The sequence below is a fragment of the Mytilus californianus genome, unplaced genomic scaffold, assembly GCF_021869535.1.
Source record: "Mytilus californianus isolate M0D057914Y unplaced genomic scaffold, xbMytCali1.0.p SCAF_4, whole genome shotgun sequence".
Lineage (NCBI taxonomy): Eukaryota > Metazoa > Mollusca > Bivalvia > Mytilida > Mytilidae > Mytilus > Mytilus californianus.
The window spans coordinates 12,358,544-12,373,212 of NW_026262690.1; positions in this window are offsets into that span (position 1 = coordinate 12,358,544).

Consider the following 14,669-nt stretch of genomic DNA (forward strand, 5'->3'; position numbering starts at 1 on the left):
ATTGACTGAAGTCTTAATCTAACCGATGGCTGTTCAATTCAGACATCCTCTCCGTTGCTGCTATTTTGTTGTATTTGCATAATCTTACTATTATTGAGGAGGTCGATTCATGTTCGACTAAAGAATTGTCCATTAGATTGACAAAGATTCTGTCCGCAGTGAGTGAGGGTCTTCAGAAAAACTGTGAAACTGTTTACTCGCGTAGTGGTATTAACCATATGTGGATTCTAAAAAACTCTAAAGAACTTCTTGATAATTTTAAATCTCGATCTTTCTCTGAAATTAGTTCTATCAAAACTTTTGATTTTTCAACCCTGTAAACCACCATTCACCATGTGAAATTGAAAAATCGTCTAAAAGAAATATTCCACAATACTTTTCAACTTAAAAATGGTAGCATACGCTATAAATTTATTACTTTGTGGTACCAAACGGCATATTTGTTAATAGTGAACACAAAGGTAAAACATGCTACACAGAGGAGCAAGTGATCAGTATTCTGGAGTTTCTTATTGACAACATATTTGTTGAATTTGGAGGTAGACTTTTTCAACAAATTGTCGGCATTCCTATGGGAACGAACTGTGCGCCTCTAATTGCCGACCTCTTCTTATTTTCATATGAGTCGGAGTTCCTTCAGACACTTGTCAAAAACAAGAAGATCAAACAAGCCAGTTCATTTAATTTCACATTCAGCTATAAATTGTTGATGTTCTTTCCATTAACAATCCAAACTTTTCTGATTGGGTTCCATTAATATATCCTCCAGAACTAGAAATTAAAGAAACAACAGACACGGCTTCCTCCGCCTCATTTTTAGACTTCTACCTCGAATCTGACATAAGCGGTCATCTCAGTAACAGAATCTATGACAAACGAGACGATTTTAATTTTGAAATTATCAATTTTCCCCACCTTAGTAGCAATATACCAACTTCACCTGCATATGGGATATAATGTCGATATCATTCGATATTCAAGAGCTTGCAGCTGCTGCTCAGACTTGGTAAAACGTCACCAGTGTCTGAGCTGAAAGTTGATGAACCAAGGGTATGTCAAAGAACGTCTAGTCCTTTTTCTAAAAAAAGTTCATCGAAAGATACCAAGACCTTTTTGATAAATATTCCGTATCAACTTCACAAATAATACACGATGGTCTTGAAGTATAGATTCTAGGTACTGACGTTGTTTATCATTTTTATAATGTGTTATATTATTCTTTTATGTGTCTTTGTAATTTATTACTTTAACTGTTTAGCCTATTTTTGGCAGTATCCATTTGACGTGGCTCGGTACTTGTACATCCAGTCATTGTGTATTCTTAGTCTTTCGTTTATGCTAATGTACTTTGTCTATATGCCTTTTTGTTTGTCTTTGTTGACATATGTGCTTGTTTTTGTAGTGATTAAGATTATAACACAATGTTAACTGCTGTACCCCTATTATGAATATGAAAGTTGTTATCCATTCGTTTGATGTGTTTGAGCTTTTGATTTTGCTATTTGCTTAGGGACTTTCCGTTTAGAATTTTCCTCGGACTTCGGTATTTTTGTTATTTTACTTTCTACTGACACTGACCTAATCACCAACATTCGGCAGTTCTGATGGTTTGGAAAAAATGTCATAAAGAGTGGTACGAGGAATTTAAAACGTATACAGGCGAATAATCCTTTTAATAAACTACAAAACACTTCTTCAATTGAAAATGCATTGAAAAATCTAGTATTTTCCTTGAAGCTGTAGTTGTACAATTAGGCACATTGATCTCAATAGCTTATAAGGATCGTTATTTGTATCATTAAACTGTATTACGCCTCCCTTCTCCAATAAATGATTTGTTATACTATTAATCAAGAAAACAACGTTTAAGATGAATCGAACTATAAATTGTTGGATAAATGTGACCTGTATTATTGTTCTTATTTTTAGTGATTTCATTTACAGGAATATACTCTTATCTCTAAAATTACTTCAGGAAGAGTGTAAGAAAGAACAACAGAAATGATCACTTCACAACTTTAAGATCGTCACCATGAATTTGATGAGCGTTATGGTGTCCCGATGATAGCTTCTTTCATTGTTCAAATCCGGTTAACACGGAAATGAAAATAACTTTTGTTTACTTCAATGTTGCAGAAAACAAACGTGTTTCAAACATAACACGTCTTCTGTATCAACACTTTGACAATGATTTCAGCCACTGCGAAACCGAGTAGGCATTGTTTTGATCTTGATTGTTTAATACCCAAATCAGAATTATGTATGCTAAGTTAAGTTGAATGATGAGTAAATTTAACAGTTTTAATATGTAAATCAAATTACAATTAATCAAAATTAAAACTTGTGTGAATTTCATAAATTTGAAATGACTTTTCAGAGTAAGATTCTAATCTGTGACGTTTTCCTTTCAGCGTTGAGACTATTGTTGGTATTTAAGTCCTCCAATATATGCCACTGTTGCGTGTGTCGCATAAATATGTCTGGTTTGTTTATTCAATCGTGTAAGACAATTCAACGCAAATACGTTTTATTGGCGTCTCGTCCCAAAAGTGGGTAAGTAAATCGGACCTTTGGGTTTTATAAATGATATTAACGTAAACTTTGCAACATTATTTAGTCAATAAGGATGTACAATGAAAACAGATACAAGATTCAATTTATTTAGATATTATAAGTCAGTTCAGGGTCAAGTAATGGTAAAGAAATCTGAACCACTTTGGTGCCCTTAGCTATAGATGGTCTTGTTTAATTGTCCTATTCCCGATTGTGACATTTTGATGGAGTTTGAATTCGCATTGCAGGTGATGCATGCATAGCATGAGACGCATACCCTGTCGACTCATACCCTTCGACTCATACCCTGTCGACGCATACCTGTCGACTCATACCCTGTCGACGCATACCCTGTCGACTCATACCCTGTCGACGCATACCCTGTCGACTCATACCCTGTCGACTCATACCCTGGCGACGCATACCCTGTCGACGCACTATGAGACTCTCCTTTCGAAGTTTCTGCGATTCCCTCCAATTTTGTTTGCTATCTCGATTTGTCTTTTTCTAATCGATTCACGAGATTTGAACATCAGTAAACTACTGTCGCCATAATTAATTACACTTCGTATTGGCTATATACGATATAGATTTTACGTTTTTTTCTTTTTTTTTTCTTTCTAAAACTATAAATATTGTATCATTCAAGTCTGTCGGTGCTAAATTATATCTGCCTTTGGCAATTTAAAAAAACGGCGTTGATATATAATCCTTTAATGATCATGCTGCTTTTTATAAGAGAAAAGATTCATATTTAGAACTGTTTTCAATCCAAGCTTAAATTACGCTTAGTATGAAAGGTATTATATTTCAACATTACTGAGAAGAGTAAAAGATGAACAGGAAATTCCCGTTGATTACTTTATCAATATATATTGTTCGGTCATATTAATGTTTGCTCAATTAAAATTATGCCATTCCATGATTAATTACAGTTATTTATTCAACATTTAATTTTTTTCTGACTCGAGGTAAAATGGTCTCAAGATATAATCTAAAAGTTTTGATACCACTACCGATTATAATGATACGTTTTTATATTAGTTAATTATATGAAGACTAGGGGCAATAAATAAATATGAACATGCAAAAAACAAAAAAATCAATTTCCATAAATATAGGCCAATTTCGGCATACATCTCTTTTAAGATTAATGATCATTCAGAACGATTAGTGACAAGAGGGAAGTCGATTATCATTCGGAACGATTATTGACAACAGGGAGGACATATAAATGGGCTTGATTCAAGGGGAAACATAGCGAGTATTCTCTCTTTTATACAGAAAATACGTGTAGTCAGATTATGAGCATTTTCCAGCTTATCTTGCTTTTTACATCATTTATTACGAGTTGTCATTTCAAGTTTCAAAACCATGCATATCTTTAATGATAGTTTGGTTACAAAGTATATCTACGTGAATTCTGTCAGTGAGTTTTCGTTAAATCTTCCTTTTAGGAGAACCCTCATTAAAGGTGTAAATATGAGTATTCTGTTCCATAAAAAAACTCATTAAAGATACCAGGCTTAAAATACATCATAGATTTCTTTTACCATAGCCTTTCATCATTTCCTCCTGCTCATGTTAAATATTAATTGGAGTTTTTTCCTAAAAAGTCATAAAGCTAAAATGCCTTTTAAGAGTGAAAAATGTGTGAACATGTATGAGTAACTTGCCATGCAAGAATGCAAGAAAAAGCAAAACATACGCACACACAAATTTACGATAAGCCTGCTAAAATTACATTATTCATTTTGTCAGACCAGCATTATTTAAGCTAATGGAACATATAAATAGCACAACAAGACAAATAACTAATCAAACGTTTTATAATGAATTAAAGTCCACCATGTTGTAGTCAAACATGCCATGTAAAAGTTCCACTGAACTACGCTTCATTTTAAAGGGAATGAAACATTTCCGGAAATAATTAAAAATAATTCAATCTTCTATTTTTTCCCACTGCATTCATAACTAGATATGGAATAAGAATTCAAGATTTTCATATTGTGAAGAATATACAAATACAATTAATAGTTTACCTTCAATTTGGTTAGTGAGTAAAAATGAATCAAGTTGAAAGTAAAAGTATAAAATACTTTTTCCATATCACAGCAGTTGGTTGTCTTATTCATAATGATTCATAAACAGTACATGTATAGTTAACATGTGTCACCTAATGAATTAACTCACCAAAGATGCTAGCCTTACAATTTGTAATGCCAAACACGCGATCCATCTACAATGTACATAAGACTGATCAATGGAACATCAATAAGTTGGAAGGCCAATTCAAATACGACGGTGGAAAGCATTATAAAACAATAATTCCAAAACGTTTAGCAAAATCTAGCTTAGGCCACCTATGCCTGGGAGTAGAAAAACATAAAGTATAAACAATTTTGAAAATTTAATGATTGATTGATTGATTGTTGGTGGGTTTCAACGTCAAGTGTAAAATAGTTCATGCATGTTCGGAACGATAAACAGTAGATTTACAGGATATGACCGTATCATTGATATATCATGTGAACACAGAAGTCTTGACTACTGAGCTGGTGATACACTCGGGGAAAAACCGACCGCCAGCAGTGGCATCAACGAATAGGTAGAAATTCTTCAAAGATGCAAGGCTTAAAATTTGGTACTCCCGACGCGCGTTTCCTTTACATAGAGATATTCGTTAGGAGCATTCAAACGGATGGAAGGTCAGATCAAAAATGAAGTTGAAGAGCTTGGAAAGCGATAAAAAAAAATTTAAAAAAGTTGTGCAATATCTGGCTACTGCCATCTTTGCCAAAGGGTAAACAAACTTCAGGTTTCGAATAATAAACATATTCGTAACAATAAATTTGCAGAAAATGACCGTATCACGTAGTGTCGAAGTGATAAGTATGAATACTGTAGAGATGTGTCACAGTTAAGAGAACAGGCGGAAGTTTAACTACAACTGAACATACATGTTGTCAATTTGAAATGAACATCATAGAAAATTATCAAATATAATAACACTTGATAGAGAAATAAACTATTTAAATGTTCTTTTTCTTTGGTACAGTGTCTGTGAAAGCATATGAATAATGAAGAATATTTATACTTTGCAGTCAAAAAAGGTGTTCAAATATATATAAACAAGTCTAAATTGAAAACAACGTTCAAACCTATGATTGCGTTGGATAAAAACCGCAATTTTTATACGTGTGCATGCAAAACAAATTTCTTGTTAGAGGGGTCTAAATACAGCACAAACAACATTTTCCAAAAGACCAAAAGAGTGAAAAAGTATATTTTAACAAAACGCATTTGACTAACAGGTCGAACAACAAATGTTCTTAAACCCTGCTGACTGCCATTGGCGATTGCCAAATAAACGGATCACCGATGTAATAAATGGATCTTAAATATAAATTTAATACTAAACAGAAAACAATAAACTTGCGGAAAAGATGTTATACCGCAAACAAAAGGTGCAAAGGTTTTTGTACACCATATCCGGATTTCGACAATTAATGTCTCTTCAGTGATGTTAGGAATCGAAACGGTATTTGGAAAGACATACAATTTACCTCAATTTAGGATAGACTCTTGAATTTTGAGGGGTCAAAATAGGATGAACGGATCATATAAACCCGAAGGCAAATATAATACAAGCCCAAACGAAAAAATATAAACAAGTCTAAATTGAAAACAACGTTCAAACCTATGATTGCGTTGGATAAAAACCGCAATTTTTATACGTGTGCATGCAAAACAAATTTCTTGTTAGAGGGGTCTAAATACAGCATAAACAACATTTTCCAAAAGACCAAAAGAGTGAAAAAGTATATTTTAACAAAACGCATTTGACTAACAGGTCGAACAACAAATGTTCTTAAACCCTGCTGACTGCCATTGGCGATTGCCAAATAAACGGATCACCGATGTAATAAATGGATCTTAAATATAAATGTAATACTAAACAGAAAACAATTAACTTGCGGAAAAGATGTTATACCGCAAACAAAAGGTGCAAAGGTTTTTGTACACCATATCCGGATTTCGACAATTAATGTCTCTCCAGTGATGTTAGGAATCGAAACGGTATTTGGAAAGACATACAATTTACCTCAATTTAGGATAGACTCTTGAATTTTGAGGAGTCAAAATAGGATGAACGGATCATATAAACCCGAAGGCAAATATAATACAAGCCCAAACGAAAAAATATAAACAAGTCTAAATTGAAAACAACGTTCAAACCTATGATTGCGTTGGATAAAAACCGCAATTTTTATACGTGTGCATGCAAAACAAATTTCTTGTTAGAGGGGTCTAAATACAGCACAAACAACATTTTCCAAAAGACCAAAAGAGTAAAAAGGTATATTTTAACAAAACGCATTGGACTAACAGGTCGAACAACAAATGTGCTTAAACCCTGCTGACTGCCATTGGCGATTGCCAAATAAACGGATCACCGATGTAATAAATGGATCTTAAATATAAATTTAATACTAAACAGAAAACAATAAACTTGCGGAAAAGATGTTATACCGCAAACAAAAGGTGCAAAGGTTTTTGTACACCATATCCGGATTTCGACAATTAATGTCTCTTCAGTGATGTTAGGAATCGAAACGGTATTTGGAAAGCCATACAATTTACCTCAATTTAGGATAGACTCTTGAATTTTGAGGGGTCAAAATAGGATGAACGGATCATATAAACCCGAAGGCAAATATAATACAAGCCCAAACGAAAAAATATAAACAAGTCTAAATTGAAAACAACGTTCAAACCTATGATTGCGTTGGATAAAAACCGCAATTTTTATACGTGTGCATGCAAAACAAATTTCTTGTTAGAGGGGTCTAAATACAGCACAAACAACATTTTCCAAAAGACCAAAAGAGTGAAAAAGTATATTTTAACAAAACGCATTTGACTAACAGGTCGAACAACAAATGTTCTTTAACCCTGCTGACTGCCATTGGCGATTGCCAAATAAACGGATCACCGATGTAATAAATGGATCTTAAATATAAATTTAATACTAAACAGAAAACAATAAACTTGCGGAAAAGATATTATACCGCAAACAAAAGGTGCAAAGGTTTTTGTACACCATATCCGGATTTCGACAATTAATGTCTCTTCAGTGATGTTAGGAATCGAAACGGTATTTGGAAAGCCATACAATTTACCTCAATTTAGGATAGACTCTTGAATTTTGAGGAGTCAAAATAGGATGAACGGATCATATAAACCCGAAGGCAAATATAATACAAGCCCAAACGAAAAAATATAAACAAGTCTAAATTGAAAACAACGTTCAAACCTATGATTGCGTTGGATAAAAACCGCAATTTTTATACGTGTGCATGCAAAACAAATTTCTTGTTAGAGGGGTCTAAATACAGCACAAACAACATTTTCCAAAAGACCAAAAGAGTAAAAAAGTATATTTTAACAAAACGCATTGGACTAACAGGTCGAACAACAAATGTTCTTAAACCCTGCTGACTGCCATTGGCGATTGCCAAATAAACGGATCACCGATCTAATAAATGGATCTTAAATATAAATTTAATACTAAACAGAAAACAATTAACTTGCGGAAAAGATGTTATACCGCAAACAAAAGGTGCAAAGGTTTTTGTACACCATATCCGGATTTCGACAATTAATGTCTCTTCAGTGATGTTAGGAATCGAAACGGTATTTGGAAAGCCATACAATTTACCTCAATTTAGGATAGACTCTTGAATTTTGAGGAGTCAAAATAGGATGAACGGATCATATAAACCCGAAGGCAAATATAATACAAGCCCAAACGAAAAAATATAAACAAGTCTAAATTGAAAACAACGTTCAAACCTATGATTGCGTTGGATAAAAACCGCAAATTTTATACGTGTGCATGCAAAACAAATTTCTTGTTAGAGGGGTCTAAATACAGCACAAACAACAATTTCCAAAAGACCAAAAAAGTGAAAAAGTATATTTTAACAAAACGCATTTGACTAACAGGTCGAACAACAAATGTTCTTAAACCCTGCCGACTGTCATTGGCGATTGCCAAATAAACGGATCACCAGGTGTAATAAATGGATCTTATTTATAAATTAATACCAAACAGAAAACAATAAACTTGCAGCAGAGATGGTATACCGCAAACAAAAGGTGCAAAGATTTTTGTACATCATATCCGGATTTCGAAAATTAATGTCTCTTCAGTGATGTTAGGGATCGAAACGGTATTTGGAAGGCCATATAATTTACCTCAATTTAGGATAGACTCTTGAATTTTGAGGAGTCAAAATAGGATGAACGGATCATATAAACCAGAAGGCATATATAATAAATTGAGGTAAATTATATGGCCTTCCAAATACCGTTTCGATCCCTAACATCACTGAAGAGACATTAATTGTCGAAATCCGGATATGGTGTACAAAAATCTTTGCCCCTTTTGTTTGCGGTATACCATCTCTGCTGCAAGTTTATTGTTTTCTGTTTGGTATTAATTTACAAATAAGATCCATTTATTACACCTGGTGATCCGTTTATTTGGCAATCGCCAATGGCAGTCGGCAGGGTTTAAGAACATTTGTTGTTCGATCTGTTAGTCAAATGCGTTTTGTAAAAATATACTTTTTCACTTTTTTGGTCTTTTGGAAATTGTTGTTTGTGCTGTATTTAGACCGCTCTAACAAGAAATTTGTTTTGCATGCACACGTATAAAAATTGCGGGTTTTATCCAACACAATCATAGGTTTGAATGTTGTTTTCAATTTAGACTTGTTTATATTTTTTCGTTTGGGCTTGTATTACATATGCCTTCGGGTTTATATGATCCGTTCATCCTATTTTGACTCCTCAAAATTCAAGAGTCTGTTCTAAATTGAGGTAAATTATATGGCCTTCCAAATACCGTTTCGATCCCTAACATCACTGAAGAGACATTAATTGTCGAAATCCGGATATGGTGTACAAAAATCTTTGCACCTTTTGTTTGCGGTATATCATCTCTGCTGCAAGTTTATTGTTTTCTGTTTGGTATTAATTTATAAATAAGATCCATTTATTACACCTGGTGATCCGTTTATTTGGCAATCGCCAATGGCAGTCGGCAGGGTTTAAGAACATTTGTTGTTCGACCTGTTAGTCAAATGCGTTTTGTAAAAATATACTTTTTCACTTATTTGGTCTTTTGGAAATTGTTGTTTGTATTGTATTTAGACCGCTCTAACAAGAAATTTGTTTTGCATGCACACGTATAAAAATTGCGGTTTTTATCCAACGCAATCATAGGTTTGAACGTTGTTTTCAATTTAGACTTGTTTATATTTTTTCGTTTGGGCTTGTATTATATATGCATTCGGGTTTATATGATCCGTTCATCCTATTTTGACTCCTCAAAATTCAAGAGTCTGTCCTAAATTGAGGTAAATTATATGGCCTTCCAAATACCGTTTCGATCCCTAACATCACTGAAGAGACATTAATTGTCGAAATCCGGATATGGTGTACAAAAATCTTTGCACCTTTTGTTTGCGGTATACCATCTCTGCTGCAAGTTTATTGTTTTCTGTTTGGTATTAATTTATAAATAAGATCCATTTATTACACCTGGTGATCCGTTTATTTGGCAATCGCCAATGGCAGTCGGCAGGGTTTAATAACATTTGTTGTTCGACCTGTTAGTCAAATGCGTTTTGTAAAAATATACTTTTTCACTTTTTTGGTCTTTTGGAAATTGTTGTTTGTGCTGTATTTAGACCGCTCTAACAAGAAATTTGTTTTGCATGCACACGTATGAAAAATTGCGGTTTTTATCCAACGCAATCATACGTTTGAACGTTGTTTTCAATTTAGACTTGTTTATATTTTTTCGTTTGGGCTTGTATTATATATGCCTTCGGGTTTATATGATCCGTTCATCCTATTTTGACTCCTCAAAATTCAAGAGTCTGTCCTAAATTGAGGTAAATTATATGGCCTTCCAAATACCGTTTCGATCCCTAACATCACTGAAGAGACATTAATTGTCGAAATCCGGATATGGTGTACAAAAATCTTTGCACCTTTTGTTTGCGGTATACCATCTCTGCTGCAGGTTTATTGTTTTCTGTTTGGTATTAATTTACAAATAAGATCCATTTATTACACCTGGTGATCCGTTTATTTGGCAATCGCCAATGGCAGTCGGCAGGGTTTAAGAACATTTGTTGTTCGACCTGTTAGTCAAATGCGTTTTGTAAAAATATACTTTTTCACTTTTTTGGTCTTTTGGAAATTGTTGTTTGTGCTGTATACATATATATATATATATATATATATATACAACTCGTCTAAACATCAGCCCAACAATGTTAGATCTGTAAATTTGCTTTCGCAAATTTTTTGTTCTTCCCTCGCCGGGATTCGCACTCATGCTACTGAGATATCGTGACACCAAATCGCCTGCACTGTATCCGACGCGCTAGACCACACGACCACCTAGGCTTCAATAATAAAGCTTTCGGTGGCCGGGTGTTACCTTTCCTCGTCAGTTTTAATCTAGCGTCGTATATATATATATACTGACCTTATTGGTTATACTGGATTCATACAATAGTAAAACATTTGTTTTTGCTGAAATATATGTTTTTGCTATTGGAACGATAATATCGACCAAAGCAGCAAGTTTTATTTTAAGAAACAACATGTGGAAAAATCCTGGGTACTTTATTCAAATGAATTACAATGAGAGAGTTTACCATAGGAGAAATAGGTTTAACAACTCTTGATAATTGGATATCACTTGATATAAACTCTTGTTATTTATTTTAAATAGTAATGATAAACTCGCCTAGGCTCGTTTATTATTATATTGAAATTGAATAACTCAAGTTGATATCAACCGATATCCAATTCTCACTCGTTATGAAAACTATAACTATTTACGAGATGGGAAGGATGAAATCGTCATATTTATAAAAGAATTTGGCCGAAAAATTAAGAAAGAAGTTGAGATAAAAGATTTTTAACCAGGAAATTCAACCTGTAAGGTGTTTTCCTATATGCGAACAAATCATGAACAATGTATTCTTGTATCTTGATTTCTGTTTTGAATCTTGCTATTTTACGATTTTTCGTTTTTTTATAAAGCAAGTATACTACGGTTATGCTTCTGATTTTTAAACTGAAAAGGCCGAAAATTTTCAAAGAAGACAATATTCATTTGTACACGAACAAAACACAAAAAACGTGTACAATTTAGCTATATGCGAACAAATTGTTGATGTGACTTAGGAATTGGCATATTTGCATTTTTATTATAAGGGCAGATAAAATCTTATTGTAATGGCTGTCCTCGTGATAAAGCAATATAGCTGCTATGCAAATTAGCAAAGTACCCCAAATTTTGCCATATGAACAGCATATTTCAGATACAAATTGGGGTTGGGGGGGTTCAGGTGTTTTTTAAGCGTAAGCATTTCCCGATCAACTAATCGTGCTCGTCTGTCAAAGGTCATAGTGTTAATAATAAGGTGATCTGACGGTATGGTGGCGTCTTCATCAACTAATCGTGCTCGTCCGTCAAAGGTCATAGTGTTAATAACAAGGTGATCTGACGGTATGGTGGCGTCTTCATCAACTAATCGTGCTCGTCCGTCAAAGGTCATAGTGTTAATAACAAGGTGATCTGACGGTATGGTGGCGTCTTCATCAACTAATCGTGCTTGTCCGTCAAAGGTCATAGTGTTAATAACAAGGAGATCTGACGGTATGGTGGGGTCTTCATCTAAGACACAGATATTTCTTAACGTCAAACTAAGTCATGACGGGGGTTGCTATGCCGAATGCTATATCCAGCAGATTAATTATATTCAACAACCGCTATATTTGGGATAACATTAGATGATAATATGTCGAAAGTTTCAGATCCCAAACAACTCTCACTTTTGATTTCTCAGTCATTGTATGAAAGCAGACCTACCTGTACCTTTAGCTTCCTTTAAGTTAATGTTTAAAGAAACAGGTCGACTTGATAATACTGACATTATTGTCGAAATGTGCGTCTGGTACAGTAAATATGTACCGTTTATTGATTTCAAGAGGGCCATATCTCTGCTGTTTGAATGTGATTCCCCGAGGTTATCGCCTTGTAACTCAATTCGAAATTGAGGATATTGTTCTATTGACATTTGAAGTTATGACATTAAGGAAAGCCTTTGAAGTTAAGGATTGTAACTTGATTTGGCAATTGTTTCGTGTAAAATAAGACCATTGAACATTGCAAAACCGTTACAAGAAACAAGAGACCTGAAGTAACATTGTTTATTTTTATGTTTAGGAGTGTCAAATGCCTTGCCTATATTTTCAAATTATTGTTCAAAAAAGTTATAAGTTGATTTGAACATTATATAGATAACCTTATAGATAAACAGAAATTATGAATGTACTTCAATGAAACGGCTGCTAGATAAAGGAAAACACAAAATCTTCAAAAATAGTCCAGTGTCTATATCATATGCAAGTCACCTCGAATCTAGACAAAAAGCCAGATGTCTTTTCACAGACGATTACTTATCGGATTTTAAAATGAGTAACCGGTGTTACTAGTAAACAAGGACCAACTTACCCTTCCGAAGCAGATCACTTAACCCCTATTTTTGTGGGTGCTTCGTGTTGCTAAATGTAGTTTTTTTTTCGGCAAGGTTTTTGTGGGATGTTGTTTTTCTCATTTTCCTTTGGTCGTGGAAAAGTCTATCTTTCTCCTACAGAGACTACCAAAGATCATCAATCAAAACACAAATATGTAAAGAATAAATTTACTTTACATTGACTTTGATAGTACACTGGCGTTTTAATTTCTCAACTACCATCATCCTTATCTCAATCATTACATGTGACAAAAAGTATGTACAAGAAGGATAATACTAACTGATACCAAATCAAGAAACACTTACTGTAAGCTGCTCAAAAGACTATTAAAAAAATAATATTTGTTTTTTGTAATTGTACGTTTGTTTATTTATTAGAAGAAAAGAGGGAGAAAGACCATGAGATCATTTGAAAAAATTTTATAGGATGTGATTTGTAGTCCAGTGCAATGCATACTATTTCCTTCTGTCAAACGTTTTCGCCAAGTAATTATATAAAATGTGCTAGACCAATTAAGAAATGGTATCGCTTGGTTGAAACACTATTTATTTTCTGATAGTCTGGGATTAAAAACAAACCTCTTCTGCTTATACGGTGAGATTGGACAAGAGATTCACAAACCCTATATATGATACATATGAAAATGGATTATTGGTATTTGATAAGACATCTTTACTGAAAATTAAAACATAGTTTGAAAAGTTTAAAGATATCTATAAAACCTACACAAATATCTGTGCGCATGACACTTGACACTGCAATAATATTCGTCAGGCACAATGGAAATGAAATAGATGTACAAATCGACAGCACTATCTATCCATCTTATTTTTCACATCTCGATTTGTATATTATAAATGGATTCACGAGATTTCAAAAGCGGTAAAAACAGATTTCTCTATCTTTAATATTGCATTTAATTCTTTCGATTACAACAATCGTAAACCAAATTGATTTCGTGTTTTCTCTGTATTGTTTAAATTTAAGGGCACTATATCAAAATGTTTATCGTTTGGTAAAACTACAAATTCAATATTTACATTGATTGTCGACCGGTAAACACAAGCAGCATCCTTTTAGCGAGCAGTGAAACATATTTGTTCAGATCGTGTGATCATTCACGATAAAATTAAAAAAAAAAAAAAATGATCTTTTAAGTATTCAAAGTTATACAAAATGACAAAGCAAACTATTTCCTTCTTGTATTACAGTTGGGCATATAACTATAATACAGGTAGTCATACATTGTTATTAGACTGTAACATCAAGTTAACAAGACGCTATTGGAATGAAGATGGATAACAAAAAATATACAGGATATGTCAATTGCCTAAAGACGTTCATTACATTCCTCAGCAGACGTTTTTTAGGGCGGCAAAGCTATTACAGCTGTAGTTAGCAGTGCTGTATGTTCAAAAATTTGATGGTAAGTGTTATCCGGCATAGATGATATTGTATGGTAGTAGTTGTTATTCCAGGATTGT